Source organism: Bos grunniens, chromosome 10 (genome assembly GCF_055505025.1).
Source record: "Bos grunniens cultivar Pamir isolate PY7600 chromosome 10, Bosgru_T2T1.0, whole genome shotgun sequence".
Lineage (NCBI taxonomy): Eukaryota > Metazoa > Chordata > Mammalia > Artiodactyla > Bovidae > Bos > Bos grunniens.
In genome coordinates this window covers 34,572,380-34,589,960 of record NC_141174.1, presented here as the reverse complement: position 1 = coordinate 34,589,960, position 17,581 = coordinate 34,572,380, and the positions used below count along the sequence as shown (strand labels likewise).

The following is a 17,581-nucleotide window of genomic DNA, read 5'->3' as shown; positions in this document are numbered from 1 at the left end:
TAGAACATATTTTTAGGAATTCAAAAGCAGAGAGTCAACATCTGCATTTCCCCCCATTCTTTCCCTCCTCCAGGGCCAATGAATGGCACTCCTGATCCAAATGAATGCAGCTGACAAAGGAGACAGGAGAGAGGGGAAGTCACTGCAATTAGAAGCAGAACGAGGGGACTTGGGTTAGTTTGACAAAAACACTATTCCACTCCAGTCTCTTGGGTGGGATGCTTTGTTTACACACTTGAATCATTTCCTCTGCTCCCCCAGTTCCCATATTGCTGAGGGTTACTTTCCTCACAGGCCTCACATCTAACCTCTTGTTCTTTGGCAATTTCTTGCTCTGCATCCCTTTGACCTGCCCTTCTTTACAATCTTGCCTCTCTTCCTGATGCTATGCTGGCTGGCAGATGCTGCCTGGTGAAAAAGGAAACAGTCAATAGTGCTATATTTGGGCATTCCTCCTCCCTCGCCTCTGCCTCCTTTTTTCTCTCCCTTCCTTCCTGACTCAAGGTGTCAACTGTCACACAGGTAGCTGCTGCCAGAAGTGAGGATGGCAAATCCAGCAGGAGTCCGGGGAAGGAGGCTGGCAGAGGCTGTAAACCTTTATGCCTCCTCCTCGACAAACATTACAGAACCCTATTTTCTGTAGGGTAATTGCCTTGTTGACTATAGTCAATTCTCTTCTTTAAATTTTTGGGGGTGAAATTTGTTTTTTAAATGTTTTCTGCACTTGAAGCATAGCTTTTATTCATGCTTTGAGGGGAAAGCTATCTCTGTAACAGCACAGCTCTAAAGAGGAAACATGATTAACACAGAGTTCACTCCTATCAAGGCCTTTTGGAATGTTCTTTTTCACAAAGGGAAGGTCATTCTGACCGTGTTTTCAAAAAGCTTAGGGTAGTCCTAAGAGGTGCCTTCCAGATAGACGATTCAAGACAGTATTTGTCTCCGCCATAAGGAATATCCTTTTATTATTAAACTCCCTCAGTATTAAGTACACACCTGACTAGTATTCATCTTAAGAAAAGACTTATACTATGAAGACTCTTTAGAGTCCCTGGGACTGCAAGGAGATTCAACCAGTCCATTCTGAAGGAGATCAGCCCTGGGATTTCTTTGGAAGGAATGATGCTCAAGCTGAAACTCCAGTACTTCGGCTACCTCATGCGAAGAGTTGACTCATTGGAAAGGACTCTGATGCTGGGAGGGATTGGGGGCAGGAGGAGAAGGGGACGACAGAGGATGAGATGGCTGGATGGCATCACTGACTCGATGGAGGTGAGTCTGAGTGAACTCCAGGAGATGGTGATGGACAGGGAGGCCTGGCGTGCTGTGATTCATGGGGTCGCAAAGAGTCGGACACGACTGAGCGACTGAACTGATGGACTCGGAAATTCTGTGTGCGTGCATCTGTGTGTCTTGTGTTATCTTACTGTTGTGTTCCCCATCACATGTGCTGCCTCACACGTTCAGCTGGAGTAATTTCTCAGACAGAGCAATTTCAACTGATAATCGCATGACTTTAAAGAAATTTGCATACCTTGCATTTTGGTTTTATTTATCCAGAATCCCAAAGTGAATTATAAGTGGTTCCTATAACCAGTTCACTTCTGAGTTGAGCATCTCTCCTGGGTGAGAAGAACGATGTTAGGCCCAGAGAAGAGATAAAGATGACTAAGAGCTTCCTTGTCTGTGAGAAGTTAGTAACCAAGTGAGCAACTTCAGTTCAGTTCAGTTCAGTCTCTCAGTCATGTCCAACTCTTTGCGACCCCATGAACCACAGCACCCCAGGCTCCCTATCCATCACCAACTCCCAGAGTTTACTCAAACTCATGTTTGAGTCGATGATGCTATCCAACCATCTCATCCTCTGTCGTCCCCTTCTCCTGACCTCAATCTTTCCCAGCATCAGGGTCTTTTCCAATGAGTCAGCTCTTCACATAGGGGGCCAAAGTACTGGGGTTTCAGCTTCAACATCAGTCCTTCCAATGAATACCTAGGACTGATCTCCTTTAGGATGGACTGGTTGGATCTCCTTGCAGTCCAAGGGACTCTTAAGAGTCTTTTCCAACACCACAGTTCAAAAGCATAAATTCTTCTGCACTCAGCTTTCTTTATAGTCCAACTCTCACATCCATACATGACCACTGGAAAAACCATAGCCTTGACTAGACGGACCTTTGTTGACAAAGTAATGTCTCTACTTTTTAATATGCTGTCTAGGTTGGTCATAACTTTCCTTCCAAGGAGTAAGCGTCTTTTAATTTCATGGCTGCAGTCACCATCTGCAGTGATTTTGGAGCCCCCAAAAATAAAGTCTGACACTGTTTCTACTGTTTCCCCATCTATTTGCCAAGAAGTGATGGAACCGAATGCCATGATCTTAGTTTTCCGAATGTTGAGTTTTAAGCCAACTTTTTCACTCTCCTCTTTCACTTTCATCAAGAGGCTCTTTAGTTCTTCTTCAATTTCCGCCATAAGGGTGATGTCATCTGCATATCTGAGGTTACTGACACTTCTCGTGGAAATCTTGATTCCAGCTTGGGCTTCTTCCAGCCCAGCAAGACAAGCATTCAAACAAAGCCCCAGCATACAGGGCAGAATGGAATACATGTACAAAGGAGGTAACAGCCAACTTGGGCCAAGGGTACCTGAGAAGGAAGGATAAATTATAGGAGTCAGGAAACTTTCTGGAGAAGGAGACCTTGATACATAAGGATATTTGATTTGGAGAACAAGAGAAAGGATCTCCAGCATGAGGGAAAGCAGAGAGCATCTCTAATTTATAATTTTACCACATTAATTAAAGAAAAATAATTTTATCAGTTCAGTTCAGTTCAGTCACTTAGTCGCATCCAATTCTTTCTGGACCCCATGGACTACAGCACACCAGGCTTCCCTGTCCATCACCAACTCCCGGAGCTGGCTCAAACTCATGTCCATCAAGCCATTCAACCATCTCATCCTTTATCGTCCCCTTCTCCTCTTGCCTTCAGTCTTTTTCAGCATCAGGGTCTTTTCCAATGAGTCAGTTCTTTGCGTCAGGTGGCCAAACTATTGGAGTTTCAGCTTTAGCATCAGTCCTTCCAATGAATATTCAAGACTGATTTCCTTTAGGATTGACTGGTTTGATCTCCTTGAAGTCCAAGGGACTCTCAAGAGTCTTCTCCAACACCACAGTTCAAAAGCATCAATTCTTTGGTGCTCAGTTTTCTTTATAGTCCAACTCTCACTTCCATACATGACTGGAAAGACCATAGCTTTGACTAGATGGACCTTTGTCAGCAAAATAATGTCTCAGCTTTTTAATAGGCTGTCTAGGTTGGTCATAGCTTTTCTTCCAAGCAGCGAGCATCTTTTAATTTCATGGCCGCAGTCACCATCTGCAGTGATTTTAGAGCCCAAGAAAATACAGACTCTCACTGTTTCCATTGTTTCCCCATTTGTTTGCCATGAAGTGATGGGACCAGATGCCATGATCTTTGTTTTTTGAATGTTGAGTTTTAAATCAGCTTTTTCACTCTCCTCTTTCACTTTCATCAAGAGGCTCTTTAGTTCCTCTTCGCTTTCTGCTGTAAGGGTGGTGTCATCTGCATATCTGAGGTTATTGATGTTTCTCCTGGCAATCCTGATCCCAGCTTGTGCTTCTTCCAGCCCAGCATTTCGCATGATGTACACTGTATATAAGTTAAATAATCAGGGAGACAATATACAGCCTTGACGCACTCCTTTCCCAATTTGGAACCAGTCTGTTTTTCCATGACTAGTCCTAACTGTTGCTTCTTGACCTGCATACAGATTTCTCAGGAGGCAGGTCAGGTGATCTGGTATTCCCATCTCTTGAAGAATTTTCCAGTTTGTTGTGATCTACACAATCAAAGGCTTTGGCATAATCAATAAAGCAGAAGTAGATGTTTTTCTGGAACTCTCTTGCTTTTTCTATGATCCAACAGATGTTGGCAATTTGGTCTCTGGTTCCTCTGCCTTTTCTAAATCCAGCTTGAACATCTGGAATTTCACAGTTCATGCACTGTTGAAGCCTGGCTTGGAGAATTTTGAGCATTACTTTGCTAGCGTGTAGGATGAGTGCAATTGTGCAGTGGTTTGAACATTCTTTGGCATTGCCCTTCTTTAGGATTGGAATGAAAACTGACCTTTTCCAGTCCTGTGGGCACTGCTACATTTTCCAAAATTGCTGGCATATTGAGTGCAGCACTTTGGCAGCAGCATCTTTTAGGATTTGAAATAGCTCAAATGGAATTCCATCACCTCCACTAAATTTGTTCATAGTGATGTTTTCTAAGGCCTATTTGACTTCACATTCCAGGATGTCTGGCTCTAGATGAGTGATCACACCATTGTGGTTATCTGGGTCATGAAGATTTGTATTTGTGTATTCCTGCCACATCTTAATATCTTCTGTTTCTGTTAGCTCCATACCATTTCTGTCCTTTATTGAGCCCATCTTTGCATGAAATGTTCCCTTGATATCTCTAATTTTCTCAAAGAGATCTCTCGTCTTTCCCATTCTATTGTTTTCCTCTATTTCTTTGCATTGATCACTGAGGAAGGCGTTCTTATCTGTTCTTGCTATTCTTTGGAACTCTGCATTGAAATAGGTATATCTTTCCTTTTCTCCTTTGCCTTTAGCTTCTCTTCTTTTCTCAGCTATATGTTTAAATATTCCTTTTTTTTTTTTTGCTTCTAGAAACTTCTGTTTGTAAGTCTTCCTGTTTATCTCCCCAAAGTATATCTTAAAAGCATATCACATTTCTACTCAAAAACTGTCCAGAGAACCTCATGCCCTGGATGCATGGATTCCAAACTCCTCACTGGACATTCAAGACATTTCTTACCCAGACCCAAACCTTCACTCCTGCTTTGAGCTAACTGATCTTCTGCATCAGACATCACACAGTGAAAGACTATGAACTAGGCATACATCCACAATGTTTGAATTTGTAGTCTACATTTGAAAGCCAACATATTTATTCTCCAGTGGGGGAAAAAAAACCAGAGCTCCCTGAAGATGTGGTTGATTCCAGACCTGGAGCAAAAAAAATACAAGATGGGCCTGGAAGATTATATAGTATCAGAAAATAAGGACGTGCTCACAAAAAGATGGGAGCAAGTCAAAAAGATATAGGAATTAATGTTGACAAGATCCCAGTGGCCAAATCTAGGCAGTTTGAGCAACAAAATGATAATGATAGCATTGATTATACTTTATACCATGAAATAAAATCATATACATTAGTCCATACTAATAGAAATGAAATAATTAAGTAAATAATTAAATGGGGGAATAGGGAGCACTTTTCCTGACAGAATTCTAACCAGTAAAAGTAGAATGAATGAGGGAAACACAAAATCACCACTAGTGACTACATCACTGTAATCATTGCTATAGGCAAGATCCACTGGTGGGTGTTAAAATCAGTGGACAAAGGTTTGAGAAGGTATGAGGCATTTATAGAGCCCCCAGAATATCTCCCAAATATTTATCACTGACAATGGAAAAGATGGTTATTTTTCAATGGAAAAACACGGCAGATATTGCCTTTACCAAATGATCAAAGTGGACATCATCAGTACTAAGACATATTGACATCACGTACCCTTGATATGATGCACTGAAAAAAGACACAGTGTTGCTTCTGTAGCATTTTGCCAAAAATTCATCATCTCACCTTAACCATGAGAAAAGATCAAACACATTGAAAGAAACTTTATGAAATAACTGAACAGTAATCATTCAAAGTGTCAAGATCATGAAAGATAAGCAAAGATTGAAGAACTGTCCCAGATTAGAGGAGACCAAAGAAACACAACTACTGGAAATCAGATCCTGGAACAGAAAAAAGGCCATTGGAGAAAAACGAAATTTTGAATAAGCACTACAGTTTCAATAGTACTCTAATAGCAATCTTAATTTTGTAGTTTTTAATCATTATACTATGAGTCTATAAGTCATTAACATTAGTGAAAGCTGGGTAAAGCTTGTACCTGAACTCCATATTAATTTTTTGGTTTTTCTATAAGTCTAGAATTATTTTTAAATGAAAAGTTAAAGAAATACTTCACACCTCTGAATTTCCATACTATCTGGGAAAATTGAAAAGTCCAATAGCCACCTTCCTTTAAATAGGGTGTATTTTCCAGCTTGCCACAGTCCTTTCTCCTCTGCATGTGGCCATGTTTTATTTATTTCTTATGCTATAAACCTGATTCCAATAAATATTTGAACTTGGGATTTTTCACTTAATGAAACTCCTGAGCGCCAGGCCCAATAGTCTACCTGCTGTTCTCTAGACAAGCTTTGTCTTCAGCTTTTCTCTACCTGTACTTCTGCTCAAGCTGTTCCTTCTGTTGAGAATGGTTTCCCACCTCTATCCCCAATCCTACTTATTTCATTTAGTCTTTCTAACATGCAGACTACCTCCTCTATGAAGCTTCCATCCATTAGTTGAGTACAACTGTCTCTCCTTTTAACAAATAGAATTTGGTATTCCTTGGAAAATAGCACCCTGCATCAATTGCTTAATAAACTGTAGTTATGTGTCAGGCACGTTTTCCTAAGTGCTGGGGACACCCAGATGAGCAATATGTCATCTTTTCTCATCAACGATCTTTTAGACCTAGAAAGCCACCAATTAGAATTTATGCAAGAAGTGTTGTGAGAGAGTTACAAATATCCAGAGTCTCAGAGAAGGGGCCTTTTTGAGAGGTGAGGCAATTCAGTTGAGTCTTGAAGGAAAATGAGGAATTGGGTAGAGTGATGAAGACAAGAGTAGGGAAGAGCCTCCAGATGAGGGAAAAACTTGATCAACAGCCTGAACACCTGAAAGAGCAACTATCAGCAGCTTAGGTGCATGTGTTTGGCAGGTAAAGTTGGGCACATGGCCTTGTGCAGCAGCCAGGTAGCCAGGTCTATATGTACTTGATCCCTCTCACTCAATTAGTAACTCCTTGAGGATAGAGGAACTTAGGGGCCAGAAGGAAAAAACATTAAACTTGACCATGTAGAACATTCAGACACTACGATCACCAACCAACCAGCACAGATGCTGGGCCAATGGGAATAGACACTGACTACAAAAACCTGTAAGTGCAAGCCAGGGTGTGCTAGCTGATCTGCTATGGTTGTGAGGAACAGTGACCTAATTTTTGTAAACTGCCAGGCATAGTACTTGGGATAAGCAATTAATAAGGATTAGTGATGAACTAAGATTGCCGGGAGAAATATCAATCACCTCAGATATGCAGATGACACCACCCTTCTGGCAGAGAGTGAAGAGGAACTCAAAAGCCTCTTGATGAAAGTGAAAGAGGAGAGCGAAAAAGTTGACTTAAAGCCCAACATTCAGAAGACGAAGATCATGGCATCTGGTCCCATCACTTCATGGCAAATTGATGGGGAAACAGTTGAAACAGTGTCAGACTTTATTTTTCTGGGCTCCAAAATCACTGCAGATGGTGACTGCAGCCATGAAATTAAAAGATGCTTACTCCTTGGAAGGAAAGTTATGACTAACCTAGATAGCATATTCAAAAGCAGAGACATTACTTGCCAACAAAGGTCCGTCTAGTCAAGACTATGGTTTTTCCTGTGGTCATGTATGGATGTGAGAGTTGGACTGTGAAGAAAGCTGAGCCCCAAAGAATTGATGCTTTTGAACTGTGGTGTTGGAAAAGACTCTTGAGAGTCCCTTGGACTGCAAGGAGATCCAACCAGTCCATTCTAAAGGAGATCAGCCCTGGGTGTTCTTTGGAAGGAATGATGCTAAAGCTGAAACTCCAGTACTTTGGCCACCTCATGCGAAGAGTTGACTCATTGGAAAGGACTCTGATGCTGGGAGGGATTGGGGGCAAGAGGAGAAGGGGACGATAGAGGATGAGATGGCTGGATGGCATCACCGACTTGATGGACATGAGTCTGAGTGAACTCCAGGAGTTGGTGATGGACAGGGAGGCCTGGCGTGCTGCGATTCATGGGGTTGCAAAGAGTCAGACACGACTAAGTGACTGAACTGAACTGAACTGAAGAGTTAGTTACTAGAACCATGTCTCGGGCACTGGTATGTTTTCTATCTCATTTAATTCCTTTAACAACTCTGTGAGACAGATATTATTCTTTCTACATTTAACAATGGAAGAAAATAAAATTGAGCAAGGTTAAGAAACTCATCCAAGATCACAAAGCTAAGAAGGATCAAAGCTGAGATCTGAAATCCCAAGTATTCAGTTCAGTTTGGTTTAGACTTCAGTACCAGCTACATAATTTGCAGAGCCAAGTACAAAATTGTGGTCCCTTCATCAAAAATTATTAGGAGTTTCAAGGCAGTGTCAGAAGAACATTAACCAAGTGCAGGGCCCTTCCAAGTGTGGGGTCCTTCTAAATGTGAGGTCCTTCTAAGCACAGAGACCTGTGTGATGGCACAAGCTGTATTTCTGAGAAGCTGGTCCTGACTGTGTTGTTGCCAAAATACCAGAGTGTTCTGGAAAGTGAACTGGCATGAAGGAAAGCCTGAGCATAAGCCTTAAGAATGAAAAGAGTGAATATGGGACAAATCTCTACCCTCTTGATGCTTCATAAATGCCATTGTAATGTGTTAACAACAGCTTCTAATGAGTACAGAGGTCATTAGTAAAATAAAGAATTTAAGAAGCAGAGAAAAGAAAAGCCCACCCTGGATCTGCTGGAATATGGAATGCCAGTGGACTTTACACCACAATACGAGTTTATTGAACTGTTCTAGTTTGTCTGTGTTCAAGGGAATCTCATCATGGTCTGGGTTAAAGACCACTAAAGACCTTTATATATCACACTTACTTCAGTTTGAACCCAGCCACTTCTTGATTTTGTGAGATTTAACATGGACACATGTATCCCAATTACAGACCATGTTAACCTAATACTTTGGAAAAACCTTCTCAGCAAGGAAAGTTAATTTTAACTTTGCTCAAGTAAGAAGAGAGAGAAAATATGTAGGGAAGAGGATATCTGTTTCTGACTTCCTTTGTATATTGGTTATTAACGCATGTGTATAGAATCTAGAATGATGGTACTGATGACCCTATTTGCAGGGGAGCAATGGAGATGCTGACATAGAGAACAGACTTGTGGCCACAGTAAGGGAAGTAAAGGGTGAGACGAATTGAGAAAATAGCATGGAAATGTGTACATTACTATACGTAAAATAGATAGCAAGTGGGAATTTGCTGTGTGACACAGGGAGCTCAACCTGGTGTTCTCTGACAACTTAGAGGGGTGGGACGGGGTGGGAGATGGGGGGTGCCTCAGGAGGGAGGGACATACGTATACCTGTGGCCGATTCATGTTGATGGATGGCAGAGGCCCACACAATGTTGTAGAGCAATTATCCTCCAATTAAAAACAAAAAAGGATATTTGTTGAGTCACAAGCTTGTCCCTCTCTTTGGTTTGCCTTCTCTTTGCTCTTTCCCTGAATAGTCATAAGACATTTGATTTAGGTCATACCTGAATGGTCTAGTGGTTTTCTCCACTTTCTTCAATTTCAGTCTGAATTTGGCAATAAGGAGTTCATGATCTGAGCCACACTCAGCTCCAGGTCTTGTTTTTGCTGACTGTATAGAGCTTCTCCATCTTTGGCTGCAAAGAATACAATCAATCTGATTTCAGTGTCAACCGTCTGGTGATGTTCCTATGTAGAGTCTTCTCTTGTGTTATTGGAAGAGGGTGTTTGCTATGACCAGTGCGTTCTCTTGGCAGAACTCTATTAGCCTTTGCCCTGCTTCATTCTGTACTCCAAGGCCAAATTTGCCTGTTACTCCAGATGTTTCTTGACTTCCTATCCCCTATAATTGGAAAAGACCCTGATGCTGGGAAAGATTGAGGGCAGGAGGAGAAGGGGACGACAGAGGATGAGATGGTTGGATGGCATCACCGACTCAATGGACATGGCTTTGGGTGGAGTCTGGGAGTTGGTGATGGACAGGGAGGCCTGCTGTCCTGTGGTTCATGGGGTCACAAAGAGTCGGACACAACTGAGCAACTGAACTGAACTGAACTGCTCTTTCCCGTTTGCTAAAGAAAGCCTCCCCCATGTTGTAGAGAGGCCTGCCTAAGGAGAAAAGGCTTTTCTCTCAACTCCTGCCACTTTCAGATACCCAGATGCTAAACCCATTTCCTCTGTATTAGCATTTATCTGAAGATGCTCCAACACTTCAAAAATAACATCATCATATACCAAATGGGAAAGCTGAGGAAGCTTGGTGATACCCACTAGGCCACCCTGTACTGTGGTTTTTAAGCACAATTTCATGTCTTTTTAGGCTAAATTTTCATCAATTCTATGATGAGATGACTCAAGAGATCAACAAGCTTTCATTTGACACCTATTAAATTTCCTTTTGAGCTTCCCTTGTGGCTCAGCTGGTAAAGAATCTGCCTGCAATGCAGGAGACCTGGGTTCAGGAGGAGACCTGCCTCCTGAGAAATCTGTGAGTGAAACTGAAAATCACTCTGTTGTGTCCAACTCTTTGCAACCCCATGGACTATACAGTGCATGAAATTCTCTAGGCCAGAATACTGGAGTGGGTAGCCTATCCCTTCTCCAGTGGAAGCCTATCCCTTCTCCAGTGGATCTTTCTGACCCAGGAATTGAACCAGGGTCTCCTGCATTGCAGGCAGATTCTTGACATACTGAGCTATCAGGGAAGCCCTGAGAAATATGAATGCGGGTCAAGAAGCAACAGTTAGAACCAGACACGGAACAACAGACTGGTTCCAATTTGGGAAAGGAGTATATCAAGGCTGTATATTGTCATCCTGCTTGTTTAGCTTATATGCAGAGTACATCATGCAAAATGTTGGGCTGGATGAAGCACAAGCTGAAATCAGGATTGCTGGGGAAAATATCAAAAACCTCACATATGCAGAAAGTGGCACCACCCTTATGGCAGAAAGTGAAGAGGAACTAAAGAGCCTCTTGATGAAAATGAAAGAGGAGAGTGAAAAAGCTGACTTAAAATTCAACATTCAAAAAACAAAGATCATGACATCTGGTCCCATCACTTCATGGCAAATAAATGGGGAAACAATGGAAACAGTGAGAGACTGTATTTTCTTGGGCTCCAAAATCACTGAAGATGGTGACTGCAGCCATGAAATTAAAAGATGCTTGCTGCTTGGAAGAAAAGCTATGACCAACCTAGACAGACTATTAAAAAGCAGAGACATTACTTTGCTGACAAAGGTCCATCTAGTCAAAGCTATGGTCTTTTCAGTAGTCATGTATGGATGTGAGAGTTGGACTATAAAGAAAGCTGAGCACCAAAGAATTGATGCTTTTGAACTGTGGTGTTGGAGAAGACTCTTGAGAGTCCCTTGGACTTCAAGGAGATCCAACCAGTCAATCCAAAAGGAAATTAGTCTTGAATATTCATTGGAAGGACTGATGCTGAAGCTGAAACTCCAATACTTTGGCCACCTGATGCAAAGAACTGACTCATTGGAACAGACCCTGATGCTGGGAATGATTGAAGGCAAGAGGAGAAGGGGACAACGGAGGATGAGATGGTTGGATGGCATCACTGACTCAATGGACATAAGTTTGAGCAAGTTCTGGAAGTTAGTGATGGACAGGGAAGCCTGGCGTGCTGCAGTCCATGGGGTCCCAGAGAGACGGATACAACTCAGCAACTGAACTGAACTGAAATTTCCTTTTATGAGTGTATCAATGATTACAGAAGGACCCACCACTGGAAATAAGAGATTTTGGATCTTCCTATAATGAGAACCCTCAGGCCCTAGGGATAATGTGATGGTGAAGGCCCTTGTCTTTTTTGGTTAAGCTGGAGGTCCTCCCAACCCTTATGGAATATTAAAGAACTCACTTTCTGGTGGAAGATCATTGACGGTGTGGGGTGTGGGATGGCGAGAAATGGAGAATTTGACATCAGTTACCTGTGGGCATGTGGTTGAAACCCTTAGAAACTTGGAGTAATTTTACATAGGCAGGAAGTTAGTAATAGGCTAAAGGAGATGTCATACTAGATTTGGTCATATCTTTTTCATTTTGAATAAAAAGAAATCTATCTCAGAAAATTAAACTCAGTGCTAAGTGAGTTGCCATGGAGTGGATTAGGGCCTTCTGGGAAATGGCCAGATTTGCTAACAATGTGGCATAGTCCCCCAGCCCTGCAAAAGCATATACTGGAGAAGTTCTGCCTGGTTCTGCACACATGAAGGCTATCAGAGAGCATAACATGGCTAGGATGGAACATGTGGCAGAGTGTGACAACTGTCCACAGATACCCATCTTGTCTTCTTCCTTTAGTCGCAGAACTAGGAATATGGTAGTCCAGTTAGAGACATTTCCCATGCTCACCTTTTTTCCCCTTTATCCTTTAAAGGAGCTTTTTTTTCTTTTCTTAATTAACAACTTTACTAAATATAATTAACATACCATACAAGTCACTCATTTATAATATATAATTCAGAGCACTGAGATATCCATAAATTATACAACCAATAATATAATCACTTTTAAAACATTTTCATCACTTGAAAAAGAAATCCTGTACCATTAGCAGGCACTTCCCAGTTTCCTCCATACTTACCCCACCTCTAGCCTCTGGCAACCACAAGTTTACATTCTTTCTCTACAGATTTGGGCTTCCCTGATAGCTCAGTTTGTACAGAATCTGCCTGCAACACAGGAGACCACGGATTGATTCCTGGGTTGGGAAGATCCGCTGGAAAAGGGATAGGCCACCCACCCCGGTAACCTTGGGCTTCCCTTGTGGCTCAGCGGGTAAAGAATCTGCCTTCAGTGCGGGAGACCTGGGTTGGATCCCTCGGTTGGGAAATCCCCTAGAGAAGGGAAAGTCTACCCACTCCAGTATTCTGGCCTGGAGAATTCCATGGACTGTATAGTCCATGGGGTCCTAAAGAGTTGGACACGACTGAGCGATGTGCACTTTCATTGCACTTTCTATATAGATTTGCTGATTCTGGTCATTCCATATAAATGGAATCATATAATATGTAGTCTTTTGTGACTGACTTCTTTCACTTGGGTTTATGTTTTCAAAGTTCATCCATGTTATGGCATCCATGTTCATCTTTTTCTAAGGCTGAATTATATTCTACTATATGGCTATGCTGCTGCTGCTGCTAAGTCACTTCAGTCGTGTCCGACTCTGTGTGACCCCATAGACAGCAGCCCACCAGGCTCCCCCGTCCCTGGGATTCTCCAGGCAAGAACACTGGAGTGGGCTGCCACTTCCTCCTCCAATGCGTGAAAGTGAAGTCACTCAGTTGTGTCCGACTCCTAGCGACCCCATGGACTGCAGCCCACCAGGCTCCTCCGTCCACGGGATTTTCTAGGCAAGAGTACTGGACTGGGGTGCCATTGCCTTCTCTGACTGTATGGCTATACCACATTTAAAAATGTATCCATTCATTTAGCTGATGGACACTTGAGGTGTTTCTCATTTGGGGCTACTATGAATAATGCTGCTATAAAAATTAATTTATAAAATTTTACATGAATACATATTTTGATTTCTCTTGGGCATGTATATATATATATCTAGGAGTAGATTGCAGGGTCATAAAGTAACTCAAGGTTTAATCATTTGAGAAACTACCTATTTGTTTTCCAGAGTGTCTACAGCTATTTTATATTTCCAATTTATCCACATCCTTACCAACATTTTCTATCTTTTTTTATTATACACATCCTAGTGGATATGAAGGTCTTCTCACAGCTTTCTGGCTTCCATAGTTTCTAATAATTAGTTGTTAATCTTAGATAATTAGCTGTTAACCTTATTCTGGGTCCCTTGTATGAGTCATTTTTCTCTTGCTGCTTTCAAATCCTCTCTCTGTCTTTAACCTTTGACAGGTTGATGTATCTGTTTGTGAATCTCTCTGTGCTTACTCTTCTTGAAGATCATTTAGTTTCTTGGATGTATTGATCAATATTTTTCAACAAATTTGAGAAATTTTAAGCCATTATTTCTTTAAATATTTTTTTCTGTTTCTCTTCTTGTCTCCTTCTGGGACTTTGATTATGCAAGTGTTGGTAGACTTGGTGCCTACCCACAGGTATCTTAGACTGTTCATTTTTCTTAATTTTTTTCTTTTCTTCCTCAAAGTGGATAATCTCAATCAACTGACCTATCTTCAAGTTCACAGATTCTCCTGACAGTTTGTCTTTTGAGCTCTTTTAGTGAATTTTTCATTTCAAGTAATATACTTTGCAACTCCAGAATTTCTGTTTGACTCTTGTTTTATAATTTCTACCTCTTTATTGATATTCTCTATTTGCTGAGATGTTATTTTCACACTTTCCTTTAAGTCTTTGGAAATCAATTTTCTAAGATCCTTGAATATAGGTGTAACAGCTGATTCAAAGTTTTGATACAATAAGTCTAATATCCTATTAGGGACAAGAACAATTACAGACAACTTATTATTTTTATGTATGGCCCATCTTTTCCTGCTTCTCTGCACACCATGCAGTTTTTTTGTTAAAAACTGGACATCTTAATATAGCATGGCAACTCTGGAAGTCAGATTCCCATTCCTAGTCTCCACCTCCACTGCCATCCTCTCCAGAGTTTGTTGTTGTTGGTCGTTTTGTTGTTGTTGCTGCTGCTGCTGCTGCTGCTGCTACTCTTTGCTTGTTGAGTAGTTTTCCTGGACTAATCTGTTGTGTATAGCCAATGATGTCTCTGCTCAGTTAGCTTGTGTGTGTGTGTGTGTTAAGTTGCTCAGTTGTGTCCAACTGTTTGTGACCCCAAGGACTCTAGCCCACCAGGTTCCTCTGTCCATGGAATTCTCCAGGCAAGAATACTGGAGAGGGTTGCCATTCCCTTCCCCAGGGGAGATTATCGACCCAGGGACAAACCTGGGTCTCCTGCATTATAGGTAGATTCTTTACCATCTGAGCCACCAGGGAAGCCCATGCCCAGTTAGCTTAATGATCAACTAATGATTAGACAAGAGATTTTCTTAAATGGCTTGAAAAATAAAGCTCTCAACTTTGCTCATGTGTGTGTTGGGGCACACAGTCAGTGCCCTAGCAGTTTAAAACTCTGCCTTAGCCTTCATTACCTGCTTATGCAGAACCTGAAGATTAGCCAGAGCTGACATTAGAACCTTCTCATGTCTTTCTTGGGTGTGTGCACACCCCTGCACATACATGTCGGCTCCTAGGAATATGTTGAAGCTTTCTAAGCTCATTATGAGCATCTCATCCCCCAGTTTAAAATTTTGGGGGTCAGTTTTCACCAACTTGCATTCCTACCTAAAGCAGCTGGATATTAAACAATTGCTGCTAATTATTTCCAACAAATACCTTGGGGACAGGGCTATTTGCACTGAGCAAGCTCTGGGTCAGGTCAAATAAATAAAAGCCCTGAGAATAAGGCTTTTCCAGAGAACTACCAAACAGGTTGGATAGTAATAATTCTCTGGGGATGGAGCTTTTGGGGAAGCTCCAAATCCATTCTTCCCCCTCTAGTAGCTATTAGGCTGCTTGTTTTTCACAGCTGTGATGGTTTTAAGACAACTCATTTTCAATGCTGCTGAGGAACTGGGAGAATGGGAGAAGGACAAGCTAAAACACCAAAACTCATTGTTCTTTCCAAGATTCAGCTGTTTTTCTTGAATAAATACTCCTCAAATTTTCATGTAACTCTGGTTAATTTCCAAGTTTCTGAAAAAGTTGATTTTGATAATCCTTACCAGTATTTTCATTGCTTTTATGGAAGAGTCTATTTTTGGAGGTCCTTCCTCTACCAATCCAGAAATGTTCCCCTAGAATCTGCACATTTACAAGATCTCCAGGTATTTGTAGGCACATAGAAGTTTGAGAAACTCTGGTTTATAGGACATCATTGGTCCCTAAACTTTCCAGATACCCTCATTTGAAGTTATCAGGTGGCTGTGGAACTTTCCAGCTGGTTTGTATCTTAATCATATGTTGATAATACCTAATATGAAAAGTTTGTACTGCCAGATCCTATGATGATAAGAAACTCAGGCTCTTTCTAACTTAGTGCTTACATCTGGAAATGTTTGTATGAGCTTTGATGCTCATGTCTGCTTGCCCTTCATTAATCAGTATAAAAGTTTTCACTTGCTATAATATTTTGGCATCTTCTTTGGAAATGTGAGTTCTGGCTGTCCTAACTGAATTCAAAATACCGAATCTGTTGACCTGAGGGCAGTCAAGATGAACAAAAGAGTATCTCTCTTGGCTTTTGTTTTCTGAAAAAACTGTAGTGTTTCTAGCAGAAGAGCAAGAAGGGAAGGGAGTTTACTTCCTTGGGGTCCCATTGTCCTCTGGCTGATTTGGGGTTATAACGCGAGTAAAGGTTGTGTTCTGAAAAGAAACATGGCTTGATTTTCCTCTCCTTCATCTGGGGTTCACCCCCTCCCCATTTCTAATCATCTTATTTCTTATCTTTTCTTTCTTTGTCCTTCTTTCTTCCTACACCCTCCCCATTTGTCTTCTTCAGCAAGAACTCATTCATTAGCCAGCTTTCTGTGTTTCAGGGAAATTTTGGACATAAATGTAGTTTTCTTTCTTGATTGTGTTGCCCTGTGTTCTTTCTGGATCTTCCCCCTTTCCCCAACCTGAGCCATCTCCCTTTAGCCTCATTTTATCCCAACATCCCTAAATCAAACATTATTATATGTAAAATACAGCTGCCCTTTTTGGACGTGGATGCACAACTCATCAAAGTAATTGCTTGCATCCATTTTTAATATCCTAAAACCTGGCGATTTTGCCATTAGGGAGAAGCAACTTTTTTCATCAGATATGAAGGAGAAATTATGCTTCAAATAAGAAAAATGCTTCACCACCTTAATGGTTAATTCTGCTAAAGACCTCAATAGAAACAAAATTAAATGTAAATCATTACCTGCATGAGGAGGAAAGGGACCGAAAATCAAGCTGTCCTGGACAAGGATGCTGGGGGATCTTGCTGGAACTGAAACACACTGGCTTGGATTTAATGTTATCGATTAAGCACAGCTCAGTGCTTTCAGCTGGTAAGAATCAAAGTGTGAGGCTAAACACTAAATTAGCTGTGTGCTGTACCTCACAGCAGAGCCAAAGTGAGGCAGCATTTTTTATCCCTGCACCTCCCGTTGCCTGCCAAAAGGAATTCAAAGCAAGGGAAAATATGCCTCCTGTTGTTTGGGGGAGGTACAAGATACATTTAAAAATTGATTTATGCTTTAATCGCTCTTGAAGCTTCATTATTCCAAGTATTAGTCCGAAAGGCTGTCTGATCCAGCAGACTTATTTGTTAATGCACCAACGGTAGCAACAGATGTGCTGTTTTTCATCTCCGACCTGATCCACTAGCTGATTCATCTGCTTCCGTTTTCATTTTCCTGTCATTGATTTATTAATGATGTCTTACTTATCTGTGGTTCTTTGATGGGGTGGGCTTTCTCCGGCATGGTCTCAATAGAGATGTTCTGTACCTTCCCCAAACATCAAAAACCCAGCCCCCCCTTTCTGGCGTTCTTTATCACCGCTCCAGAGATTAGACACTTTAATCATTTAGTAACTGAA

The 17,581-nt window shown here is 41.5% G+C and overlaps 1 long non-coding RNA gene across 4 annotated transcripts; it reads right to left on the bottom strand.

Annotated features, from left to right (window-relative positions):
- Window positions 1-2,286: 2,286 nt before the first annotated feature.
- On the bottom strand, window positions 2,287-17,326 carry LOC147364295 (uncharacterized). 4 transcript variants are annotated; one of them, XR_015134334.1, is made up of 4 exons: window positions 16,920-17,174; window positions 9,496-9,627; window positions 9,320-9,379; window positions 2,778-5,041 (listed from the first exon to the last, which is right to left on the bottom strand). It is a non-coding gene; the product is annotated as an uncharacterized LOC147364295 (long non-coding RNA). The 4 variants fall into 4 exon arrangements; XR_015134336.1 differs by lacking the exons at window positions 2,778-5,041; window positions 9,320-9,379 and adding an exon at window positions 2,287-2,645 and having other exon boundaries at window positions 16,920-17,173; XR_015134335.1 differs by lacking the exon at window positions 9,320-9,379 and having other exon boundaries at window positions 2,778-5,068; window positions 16,920-17,326.
- Window positions 17,327-17,581: the final 255 nt, after the last annotated feature.